General features: G+C 39.1%; 1 protein-coding gene across 1 annotated transcript in view; it reads right to left on the bottom strand.

Moving 5' to 3' along the window:
• The window catches only part of SMC6 (structural maintenance of chromosomes 6), a 411,043-nt gene extending 399,096 nt beyond the window's left edge, over window positions 1-11,947 (bottom strand). The window contains exon 1 of the mRNA XM_075497881.1: window positions 11,932-11,947. The gene's annotated coding sequence lies outside the window, so the exon portion shown is untranslated. The remainder of the gene's footprint in view (window positions 1-11,931) is intronic.
• Between the last annotated feature and the right edge of the window lie 1,197 nt (window positions 11,948-13,144).

Below are 13,144 nucleotides of genomic sequence, written 5' to 3'. Positions count from 1 at the left end.
CAAGAATCCTTTTCTGGTCTAAGAATTAAACTTTACTTGAAATTGAAGCAAAATCAGATTTGTCCGTGCTAGTTTTTACATGTCTTTTTGTACCTCTAAAACGAAGCTACTGGGACTGCAGTAGGAACCTTCGATCCTTTTAGAAACATGAACCTCTTCAAAGAGGAGATTCGTTTCTCAGACGTGGGAACTGTGGAATACTGTGTGGAACTGACCCATCAGGTTGAAGGGAGGCACAGGCTGTGCCACACGTGTGATTTTTCAGGTTCACGCTCTCAAGAGTGTGTGAACATTTGTTTACAGAGGGCTCCGTAGTGTCTATATTCCCAGCGCTGTTAAACATCCGTTTATACAGTTTCATACATTGTCTGAAGACAGGACTGTCATGACAAAAAAAAAAAAAAAAAAAAAAATCCTTGTCCTCCTTGTTCCAGAAGGATAACTATGTTTTCTTAACTTATACCAGCAGTGATCATCTGTGACCTGGGCCTCCCCCCACCCTGCCCACAGCCCAGGACCCCATTTCATTCTCCCTGGGGTCACCAGCCCCTGCCCCAGCGATGCTGCAGCACTGCCATTCTCCAGCTCCCACCAGCCCCAGTGCCCCCCGGCTGCCCTGCTCCTGGTGGGGGGGGATCAGACAGGCTGCCAGGTCCTGCCTTGCTGCCCTGGGGAGCCCCCACTGCTCCCGGTCCCCACCCAGGGAGCCGCCGTCCCTGCTGTGCCCGCACACACAGGTGTATAACTGGAGCCACAAGCCAGACGAAATCACACAACCAGTTTTCAAAAATAACTGGCATCTGCCATACCTGGTGTTGTCCTGAGAGTTAGTAATTTCCTGTGTTCAGTATTAATGGGAATGGCTCCTTAATCCTTCAAAGCCTTAAATGTACCAAATATTTTGACTGCAGCAAGTATTACTATTAATAAATGGCAGGGAATAGTGGGTTTCCTGTGTACATATGCCCCTCTGATGAGGTACACATAATATGTGGCTCCTAATACCAAAGATGGTGTAATCCTTCACTTGTCAGCACCGCACTAAAGGTCAGTCTGGTTTTTCTCACTTTACAAACTTCCATCTGTCAAGGGATGCTTAATTCACAGCTTATTCTCACATCTACCCCAAGGCTGTCTAAATTTAAAATCAGCCATTTGTTTATCATGTTCTGTTTTAAAAAGGAGACTTTTTTTTGCAACCCATTGGTTTGTCACGAGAAAAGACTTAGAGGAATCTTTTAACATAAAATCTAAAAGGGTGACTATAGTCTTTCTTGCAATTATAAAAGCTGGTGCTTCCCTAAACTGAACTAAGCATCTCTGTATTTAGAAGACATAGGACATCACTGATGAAATGACACCTTGCTCACCAGCTAGTTTTTTATTATCTAGTAGGATAAACGTGCATTAAGGCAGTTCAGCCAAAGCACCAGGCAAGAGAATTGGGCCATATGAAACATTATGTGCACAGAGAGAGAGGGATAGACAAATAGGCATTTTAACAAAAATGTCATTGGTAATGAAATAAAAAATGGCACTTGTTTAATAAAGCGCTCAAGCATGGGCATAAATTTTGAACACACAAGAAGCTGCCAATGGCTTACAGTTGACCTCCTGCTCCAGTGCCTTGCTGAACTTTGTAGTCTCCGTTACGAGGCACGTTCACTTTAGCAATTTGCGTTTACATACGGAATGATCAGATATTTGTGAAATAAATCTTGTTGCAATGACAGTGCTAAGTGGATCACCTATACTCAAAGTGGCTAAAGCAAAGGGAAATGTTTAAACCACCACTATCCCTCTTTAATGTGAAGGAACTGGGTATGAGAAGGAAGCTGTGTCTTCATGGTGGTACTTGCCATATGAAACTTCCTAATGAGTTCAGTTTCAGAACAAATGTGACAGCGACTTTTTGGTTAACTGATGTCTGGCACATCTCTCTTTTCACATAATCCAGTGTACAGCTGTCAAATAGAACATGTATGGTTTGGGGATTTTTCCTCTTTATTTGAAGGGGAAAAAAGTATAAGAGGACCTGAGTAAGATTCAAAGGCTATGGGTAGAAATTAAACAGTGTGAGGTGATGGGCAGGGTCTTGGATCTTTATCATTAACATTGCTTAATCCTTAGAACAGTCAATGGCACCGTTTAAGCACAGTTTAGGCACAGGCCAACCAGGACCATCCCAAACAGTTCCTGGGCACAGCTTGAGGGTTTGGACAGACCAGGGACCACTCCTAATATGCATTGTGGGTGTAACCTTGCTTTGAAAGCTACAAGAGTTTAACAGTCTGGGGGGTCCCAGACATGCCTGTTGCCATCCAGGTCAGAGCACACTTTTCAGGTTACAAGGGTAAGTGTATCCTAGGTGTTCTTGAAGGAATGAAGTGATAGTAAGGTGTTATATATCCAAGAAGCCTTCAAGATTTAGCTAAATTGCCATGCAATAAAACAGTATTAGATGCACTGACTCCTAGCTTTCTTCTGACTCCACAAAATGTGAGCATGTGTAAGAGCTTTGTGGTCCAGGAAGAGAACAGACTTGAGTGATTTAGGACTTCCTGAAAATTCCCAGGTACTTGAGCTGTACTGAAAGAACATGGTGGCAGATCTTAGTCATCAAGCTAAAAGAGCCTCTGCATCATTACAACGGCCTGAGCCACCCATTAGCCACAATTACTTTTTCTTACGTAAATTTTCAAAAGTGAGGATAAATCTGTAAAAGCTGTTGTTTTCTTCATGTTTTAATTCTCTTTTCCAGAAATTATATGGGGCCTGAAGGCATGACTTAGTCCACACTCTAGTCCTGTATGCACGAGTCCTGCAGCAAAGCTAAAGCACCAAAAAGCACTAAAGTACAGGGTGTTAAAAAATTTTCTGCAAAATTCCCGCAAGAGAATTAGCTGGTATGAGTTAGCAAAGTCTACGTCAAATATTGCTTGCTGAAATTATGTACATAGCTTTTCATATATGGCCTTTCCTCTGTAGCTTCTGAGGTAAAATATTCATTACTTCTCAAGTGAGCTGACCAGGGGTCTCACCTGGGCATTGGAAGATACCGAGACAGAAGTCAGCAAAATAGAGACCTCTTTTGCTAACGTACTGGTACAAAGAGCCATTCATAGAAATGGTTGCCGGCATGGAAATGGAGCAGAGTTGCTTTTGCAAAAGTTCATCTGAATCCTTTCTCTCTTTGCTATTTATCTTGTTCTAATCTCTACCATGTCCTCACAAACACCCACAGTTATGTACAAAACAACACCCTGTACAGCAGCAGGCCCTCTTTTATATTACTGAACTGTCAAGAAAAACCTTGTGCTTCTACTTTTTATAGTAACTGTGACTTGACCCAGCTGAGAAGAAAGGAAAACACAGTGACAGTGCCAAGAAATATACTGAGTTGCAGTCGTCATCAGAGGCTTCCATTAATCATGGACAGAACTACAGCAAAATAAGGAACATCTTTTTTAGGTTCTCTTTGTTTAAGTCTCCTAGGAGATTTATACAGCTCTGATATATATCATGAAGCTAGAGGATATATTTTTAAGGGCTTACTTACCCCATATGAAATTGAGCAAACATGTAAAAATAAATAAAATAAAGCTGGCCTACGTTAAGTGCAAATGTTACAATAGTGTAAACTGCATGCTAAAGAGTTTTCTTTTTAAAAAAGCCAACCCCCTTCTCTCTTCCCATTGTTTGCAGTATCTTCTAAAGTTAGAAACAAAATACTCTCTCTGCTGACTTCATCCTTCCCACTTGGCAAACGCTGGTATTTCTGTCTTCTCATTGGAGCGATACCAAATAAGCCCATTTCACGTTTCTTTGCTTCTGCACTGGGATCATTAGCAGAAAAGCTGTCTGTGTTCCTGCGCTCATGTAGCAATGCTACTCTCAAACAAAAGGACTTGAGTCTTTTCTGCTGGGCTACTTTGCTACGGAAGAATGAATCTGTACCTGCCAACCTGCTGTGCACCTAGTGCCTACTCAGCTCTTTGGGAAGCAGCTTACAGGCAGACACTTCTGTGAGTCTTCGTGGCAATGCAGTGGACCCCAAGTTTCTTCATGCATTTTGGCTCCGCATGCTCCACTTCTGCCTCAGCCCATATTTGATCATTTTCTGCACCAAAAAATTTGGTGTGGAAGATTGTCCTGAGACTATTTCTGTGTAAACATATCCACAAGCATGGTATTGCCAGCCCTGAAAATTAAGATGGAGCTAAAGGAATTTATTGCAGCTGAATGTGTGAGGTAGTATTTTAACTTTTTAAAGGTTAAATTGAGTTCTATGGAGATGATAAGCACAAGGGTTATATCGTGTCTATCTACTTCATACACTCAAAAGTGCTGGTGAAATTTGCTATGGTAACATTTTTTCCTGGTGCGTTGTAAAACGAGTACAATATGAAAAGAAGCTGAATCTTCACCCTGAGTCTCTAAATTCTACCTCAGTGTAATTTCTTTCAAAAATAGTATTATTATGCATTCTTCTGTATGTATAATCTTGCAAAGCAAGGAATGGAGCTGATTTTTATTCTTTTTATTATGAATAATGATTTGTCAAACCTGAAACTTCACAAGAAGATGCTTATTATTTCCAAGTAATTTTCATTGCCAGACCCTTCCAAGTCAAGGGTGAATTGTGTTCAAATCCAGTATGAGGTCTATGAGATCTATACTGCAAAAGCCAGTGGCTCAGTTCAGGACAGAAATTAAAATGAAACCTTTCTTTAATTCTAGCTAAATACTTGAATTGCAGTGCTATCAGTTATTCTGGTGGCCTGTTCTCATTTGAAAAAAAAATAATTGCATGTTATGGTTTGCTTCTGCATCAGAATAAAAATTAACGTGAAAACCTTGAAATTTTTCCCTGAAATAACATTCTTGTTTTCTGGCCAGCTTTTTTTTTAAAAGCCAACTTTACAAAACAAACAGAAAAAATCTTCATTGCTGCCTAAAGTTGCACAGCAAGCAAGACTTAGCTTTTGGAAACACATGACAGAAAGGTGTTGTATTATTCAGCTTAGCAATGCTGTTGAAAGCATTTAAGTTCTCCTTTTGGATGAGATTGCCTAATGCTTGAAAACATTACATTGTAAGCTGACACCAGCCTCAAAAAGCTTTTATTTATTTATTTATTTATTTACAAGTGTCTAAAAACCCACAGCCCCCAGAAAAGTCCCTAGATCCAAACACTTTAATACTGGCTACATAGCCTAATATTGCAGAAACACAACCTAATACAGTGTTATACAGATGCTAATATCCCACACTTCTGCATTAGCAGTGATAAAATTAGGGCACTGGCAATGTGTACTGCTCTTCTTGAACAAAAGTCATCTTCCAAGGCCCTGAACAGACACAAAAGAATGAAGCTGGTTCTACACACAGACTGAGGAAGAGTTTGGATCACTATAAAGTCGTTACGTATGTTTTTCAAGGGATGAAGAATTATTGGACTGTTAAATGACACATTTCTACATGAAAAAAATTAATATGGATCTCTCTCTCTCTTCAAGTTAGTTGCCTTTCCCCTACTCTTCCAAAGCATTGATGTTCTGTAACAGCTTTTTTAGAAGAAAATTAGGAAATGGATTGAAAAATCTGTTTTCCTGAGGCAGCAGGGACTGTATTGGATTTTTGGTTGGTTAGTTGGTTGGTTTTGCCCCAGTCTTTTGTCTCTGGTTAAGAAACTAATTCAACTAATAACAAGAAATGTATTATTACATGCATTTTTAAGTTCTCAAGGAAATAAGAAATAGAATGAAAATCCTACTTCAAGTCACACCAAGTAGCAAAATATTTATTTACTTCTTTGTATTATATAAATGATGGGCATTGGTTCAGATGTTAGGCAGCCCAGTACTGCTGGTCAGAAGATGTCATAAGCAGTACTATTCTCATTTTGGATTTGGGAAAATAGACTTATATTCAGTCACTTGCCCAGGGCAAAATAAAAGTTAAGAAACCACCTGCAAAGAATAAGTAGAATAAACCAGAATTACAGAGAGGAGTCCTTGGCTCCCAGCCAAGAAGGCTGTGAAAGAAGCAAAGTATTTTTTATTTAATCTAAATTTCTGTTCAAAAGAAAACTTAGATTCCCCAATGGAGGAAGAAAACTCTGGTTTTAGACTCATGAAACCTGAGTCCATCCCTCATTTTGCACCAAATGAATGTAGACAAGCTCCTTTTGTGGGAGCAAGATCTGAATGGTGTGAATGAAATGCAATTTGCAGCCTGGGATCTGCTCTTTATTAATCATTTGTTTGAATCTTAGGAGTACTCAAGGGCCCTCCTGAGGATCATGCCCTACTATGAAGGCTCAGTGCAGAATGCATCACCCAAGACAGCCCAGGTCCTGAAGAGAGCTTGAAAGAGAAACTGCCAAAGGGAACAAGGGCAGGACATGTGGTCAGGGTCTTGAGAGGCTAAGTATTTGCCAGTTACAATTTTGTCTAGTTTCTCAGTAAAAATTGGGGGCTGTGTTTTTTCATGGATTTCCTACAATGTATCTGCCTAAGTGGATTCTGTGGGGGAGAGCTTCTTGGTAATTAAAGCTCAGACTGGCTTTTTTGCTGTTTTTGAGAAAGAAAGAAAACTCCACATGACCTCCAATTATGTTTGAGGAAAACTGAAACAGGTTTCAGAACTGAAATGCAGTCCCAAAGTGATTTACATCTGCTCAGTGGGAACCAAAGGAGGAAGGAAATACTAGCAGTACCATCTTCCAAGACTTGTCTGGTCCTGTTAATATTTGTTGAGTTGTGGTACAGTTAAAAAGTTCCAATACTGTGAAAAATGATGTGGCAGAATATGTTAGCAATTAACAGCATATACCACAGCAATGGAAAGCTCTTAGTGCTTCGTACTATCCACATTGAGATGTGGTCAAAGGAGAGAAACTAGGTTTCATTTTGACTGTAAGGCAGAACACAAGTAATCTAAAATGAAAGGAAAGAATGATGTTTCACAATATATAATCCCTGTGGAGGACCTGATTTCTGCATGGACATTTGTTTAGAAATTAAATGTTGACACAAAGTCACGGTGACTAATTTTTATTGATCTTAATAAAATAAAAGAGAAAGAGACAATAGCCTGTTGGAAGTATCTGTAACTGTGCACTTTTAAGTCCAAGTGTTCAATGAACGTGAGTCAACTTCTCAGACATCATGCAATTAGCTTTAAAAGTGGGAGAGAGCAAGAAAATAATTAATGCTGTTTGCTTCATTATTCATATTTTTTATTTCCTCTCATACGACGGGGAGGACAGTCACTGCTTTTTAATGGAAGCTAAAACAGAGCAACAAATCTCCAGAAACTGAAAATTGAAGTAAAGATCATCTATCCTACACAAAATGTGCAATAGTTACAGAGCTCTGCAAATGAAGTCAGTAAGCATAAGAATATCTTATGGGAACTTAGAAGAGTCACGCTGAAAAAAACTTAATTTTAAGGCGAAACTTGGTGATTACACAAAGGACTGGATGCACTGATGCAAGAAGGGTCTCATAGTCTATGCTTATATAAAGACAAACATCACTAACTGCAAAAACTCTCTCAGGTGTATTCAGTGGCTCACTTCAGGTTTTAGCATTGCTCCTAGATAAGAACATCATGTTATCTCAGCTAAGTATACATCTGCATCCTTCTAACTTGTGGCTTCTTCTTCAGACCACTCCTCTCTACCTTCCGTCACTGTATTTCTCATTCTCCAGGATTTATCTTTGAAAAAGGAAATCTTCCTACGCAAAGAAGACTGAAAACCTCAAAGAATGCATCCACAGATCTTTACTAGAAAGGCAATTGTTCTAGTTTGGAAACATGACATGATGTGAAAAATCCCATCTAACTTTGAGTTCTAAGTGTAGACCTGTGGATGCATGACCATTTTCTAAACTGTTCTTACAGCATTTTCAACATCTACCTGAAGTTGGAAGACTAGTGTCCTCAGTTGGCAAGCTCAGACATCTACACATAGAAAGATGAATGTTTATGTTTCAAAGCTACATGCACAGCTTTCATGGTATAGATGAGTAAAGCACTATCTCCTAAAATAAATTATCAATGTGTTCCTTATGCCCTAAGTTTTATCAACCACTAGAACGTCATCAGAGCAACATATATGTATCTATGTCTTGAATGTTGTGTGTGTTCAGCATATACAGGTGTTTAGACATGCTGCCTTTGTTCATCCATCTCTTATTCCCTCTCAGTTCCGGGGCGGGGGGGGGGGGTGGTCATGCTACATTTGTTGAAAGAGAAGGACATGAAAAAAACCCTGACATAGAATCTGAGTGAGAAATTTGAGTGAACCCCTAATGTTGAGGCACTACAGAATATGCATAACTGTACCCACACTAGGGGTTTCACTAATATAAATTCTGTTAGTTTCTATGTCAATATTGTCAAATTGGTACTAGAGTTGGCCAGAAAACAAGAATTTTATTTTGCAAAAAAGTCATGCTTTCAGAAATCATTTTCAGCCTACACTGGGACAATGCTGAGACCATTCCAGAAAAATTTGCAGCAAAAATGCATGTGAAAAAGTCTTTTCCCCTAGTATCTTATAACTCCCCCATGTGCTCACAGGGACTACTGTATTGCAGCTGTACTAGTAAATGAAATTGCCCAGGGACTGCTGTCTGCCCTGAAGCCAGCTTGCATGGTTTGTGTTGACACAGTTAATTACTTTTACCCCCCAAAAACATGCTGACTGCATCTATACTGGCTCAAACTATACCCTCAGCTGTGCTGGGACTTTTTTGGGAGAGAGGTAGTTAGCCCAGGCCAAACTATTGCCAAGGACCATGCTAACAATTTAACTGTACTGACAATCATCTGCCCGTGCTCAGGTTTGCCCTGGCCCTGTTTCACATATATAAGATTGCTCGGGAGACCATAGTGAAGTCCTTGTTCTTGTTCTTCCATGCCAAAGGAGTTTCCCATGCCATTAGCTATTTTGAGAAGGGATTCTCTCTGCCTGGTTTTGATGAGAAATTCCAGCCTCAGCTTGCAAAACCATCCTGACAAAAATTTAATGGAAACACATGCACTGGTGTAAAAAGTTCAGATGAATCTGCATTTTTCTTCAAAAAATCATGCTGTTGACAAATTCCACCAGTGCAATGATTGATTTAAGACATGCCTGCATTGAAGTATTCATCTGTACTTCAGACCTTGAATGTATCTGGCTGGTTTTCCAAGGCCTTAGTTGCTAATGCAGTTCACTCCATAGCAATTACATTGTGGTTTTGTCTACATAAGAGCTGGATTAAACAATCTTGCAGATATCAAACAGTATAACTATTCTTTTTTTTCTTCTCTTTTTTCCTCATTGTCTTCCTGACTGTAGTGGCTTTACTCACTCCTAACAGAGTTGATAGATACAGTGTGTTTGGAGATTATTAGTGCACATATGCTTTGTCCCACATTGAGTCCTAAGAAATGTACCTCCTTGAGCATTCATCAATGCAAGAACCAAGTATTTGAATACTGATAGAAAAATAAACAAAGGGATTTGACTGGACTGAAATCTCATTTGCATTTTATTATGTTTTCCTTAGATATTCTTATTTTGTCACTCTGCACGAATCTTCACATTTCTCCTTTTCCCTTCTTGTTTATTAAACAAGTCATTACTTGGGCAAAGAGAAGCATGTCCTCTTAATTCCAGCTCACTTCAGAACCTGCTTTCACACCATGGAAAAATGAACAAGGAAAACTTGAGCATGTTTGAAGTGGTTTTAAAATTCTTCCCCTCTTTATAAGACAAGTTATGTTTATCAGTAGCTTTAACTTTAGGGGATCTACAAAGGGACTGGTATGTCAGAAGAAGACTTATAAGTCTCCCTAACAGTATCAAAGACATTAGGGCTCTCTCAATGGTAGGATGCTAGAGTTGCATACTAAAGATAGCAGACACATGCTTCATGGAAGTAGCACTACTGAAATATAAACAAGCCCCCTTCATCCAGACATTTTTGGTTATGTTTACAGATTAAATCTCAGGATGTGTATATTAGATGTTCTTGTTTCAGGATATTAATGGCAAAATGAACCTGTTTTTGATGTTTAAGTCACATTAATGTCTGATGGACTGTTAAAATGTTAAAGGGTACACCAGACATGCTGTAGTGTGTGACATATGTTAGTCATACCACTAGCTAGGAATTTGGATTTGTTTATAATGAACATAAATTGACTGAATTTAACCCCCCTCTACCTCCCCCAACAGTTAAATCACATTAGGTTCCATTTCCTCTGAAAGACAGTCTTGAAAAATTAGATGAAACTTGAAAAGCAGTTGTATTCAGATTTCAACAGTAGTACATAAAAGTAACCTGCTTAGCAATATGAATTTATATGACCTGTGGACAAATAATTGGATATCAGAAGAACAATCAGAGGTAGCTGCTTGCTCTTCAAGCAGTTTGGTGTAACGATCATCCTAACGCTCAAGCCACCTTCAGAATAGTTGCAATCATTAAAACAAACCATTTTAATCCTGAACACATTTGTGCTCAGGGTCATTTAATTCACTATTATAAAAATGCAGAGCATGAACATTGTCAAAATTGAACTCCAGCAAAGACAGACATACAGGTAGGAAGGCCAAACGAAGCAGGACAGTTTAGCTCAGTTTTTAGAGATGATGCTAATGCATTTCACAAAAACTAAGGATGCCTCATTATTTCCTTATTCTTCCCACCTTTGTCTGTCCCGTATTTCTTTCTTTATGCTAGCACTATAAAGCCTTTTGGAAAGAGACAGTGGTTTTACTCTTTGCTTCTATGATGGATTTTCAGCACACGACCAGATCATTATGACATTAAATAAAAGCTGAAATTGGCCTTTTTTAAACATTGTTTGTTCGCATGTGAATATGTGTGTTGTGGGTGGAGGGAAGGATTGCTTGATTGCTAAAGGTCTTGGGTTTTGCTGACATGGTAGATTTTGGAGTGGTTTGAGTAAAGGAAACCTTAAATAGCTGTCAAAGGCAGGGAGCTGCATATGCAGCGGGAGCTGCTATAGCAATAGGAGCCTTCTTCACTAAGCTCAGCCTGCCAGAGGACCTCACAGGGAGGTGCCTGTCTCCCTCAGAGTCCAGCTGTAGTCAGGGTGACATCTCAGTGTAGGAGTCAATCACCTGTGTCGACCCACACTCAGGAGGAGAGCCTAAGTGGTGACCTGGAGAGCAGCAAAAACCAAAGATGTCTAAGTGCTAGGGAGCAAGTCTGGGCTGAGTTCTAGCCTGCTAATGAGGAAAGCAGGGGAGACAGTGGCTGAAAAGTGTGGTCAGCTCTACAGAACCACCAGCATTCGAACAAAACACTGCTGAGAAATGCTTTAAAATATTGCCCGTGAATTGAACTCATAGGGTCTGTGAAAATCAAGCAGCGAAAATGTTTTTCTCTCCCCATTCTCTGTCTTCTCTGTAAATACACCCCTTTGCCTCATGCCAGGCAGCACAGCAGAGGTGTCACAGATAGCGAAGACATCTCTGCTGGCTTTACAGCAACCAGAGAGCCCATCTTCGCAGAGGAAATATTCAGGAGGAACCTCCAGATGGTACACATCATTTTCCACTGCTATGAAGTGAGCTAAGAAGCAGCACAAAATGAACTCAATAGGCTGAGGTATCTGGCTCCTTATAGCAAATTTGTATTTGAAGACGCTGTTACACAGACTGATGCTAATAAATAAACTTATAAAGCCTGATGCCTCTGAATCTATAGCTATGTAGAAATACTTCCTTTCTGGTTTCTTGAACATGCCCTTCACAGAGGCAAATGAGAGCAACCATGAACTTTAACCAGTGAGGTATTTTAATGTTTTAAACTAACACAGCTGTATTTTCAGAGATGATAATATTTCATTTTATGTCCTCTAACCAGTTTAAATTTTGCAAGGTGACATAAAAAACCCCACCAATTTCTCCTCAGCGTCACTTAAAGAAAAGTGTTTTGGTACAAAGTATTCTTGCAGTTGGGGAAACAGATTTTTAAGTCCTGGCCCAGTAAGTGTGAAGTCCTCTCTGAGGAACAGTGAATCTCTTTTCCTTTCAGCTTTTTAAGAGGTTTATGACTGACACACTCTTGGTGGAAAATCAACAATAAATCATATTCTATGTAGAAAATAAATTTGCAGAGGATTTTCAGATTTGGTCTTAGGCCAGTTAGGCACAACTTCCGAAAATTTCAAAATTATCTGGAAGAGAAAGTTTTAAGAAAAATGTCTCGTATCAACTGAAATGTCTCAGAGAGAAACATTTGATTATGGTTGACTTTTTAATTGTATTGAGAACACAAAATGAAACACATCATAAGAACATTAAACAAGAAAAACTATTTTGGAAGGAAATATTAGATGCCTGGTTCCAAAATTATAAAACAGGACATTTTGGCAATGTCAGAATATTCCTATCTGCCAAACTTTAATTTCAGCAAATCTGATAGGGCTGTGCAAAGTATTTTGGTTTCAGAACAACTGCATTTTTCAATTCTTCATCTTTTTCTGGCCAGCAATAACACAGTAGTGATTCTAAGAACATATGATTAATTCACCTGCACCTGCACATCTTACTAGTGAAGAGTAAGAGAATATTCTTAAAATTCATTTCTATTTTGAGAGGCATTGAATGACGTTTCAATTAAATGCTAAAGAGTTCAATTTAGATGCAATTAAAATAGTCAAGCAATTAGAAAATAAGTGCTTATAATTGTGTAAGGATATGACAGATGTAAATGCTGACTCAACAACTTCTGGTTTTAATCCTGGCATCAAAAAATGGGACTGATATCACCTTATTTTAGTTGTTTAAATATTATTGCAAGGCTATCTTTGTGTATAGTTAATATAGGGAGAGAAGCACTTCCAATGGAAGATTCATCCCATCCTAAAAGAGGTGCATAAGGTAGGTGAGATAAATGTCCCTCTGTAAATTTATGCAGCCTGGGTGAGGCGTCTGAGGAATGCTGTCACATTTTGGCTCAGGATTCCAGTTTTTGCAAACTGCTGATAATACTAGAAAATGAGACAAAAAATGGCTTATAAGAAAACTAAACCAACTCACAGTCAATGTTATGGTAGTTCTTGACATTTCTTAGGACATCACTTATAAAACCTCTGTTCAGACTGATGT

The sequence above is a fragment of the Mycteria americana genome, chromosome 3 (assembly GCF_035582795.1).
Source record: "Mycteria americana isolate JAX WOST 10 ecotype Jacksonville Zoo and Gardens chromosome 3, USCA_MyAme_1.0, whole genome shotgun sequence".
NCBI lineage: Eukaryota > Metazoa > Chordata > Aves > Ciconiiformes > Ciconiidae > Mycteria > Mycteria americana.
The sequence above is the reverse complement of the archived record's forward strand: the minus strand, read 5'-3'. Positions and strand labels throughout refer to the sequence as shown.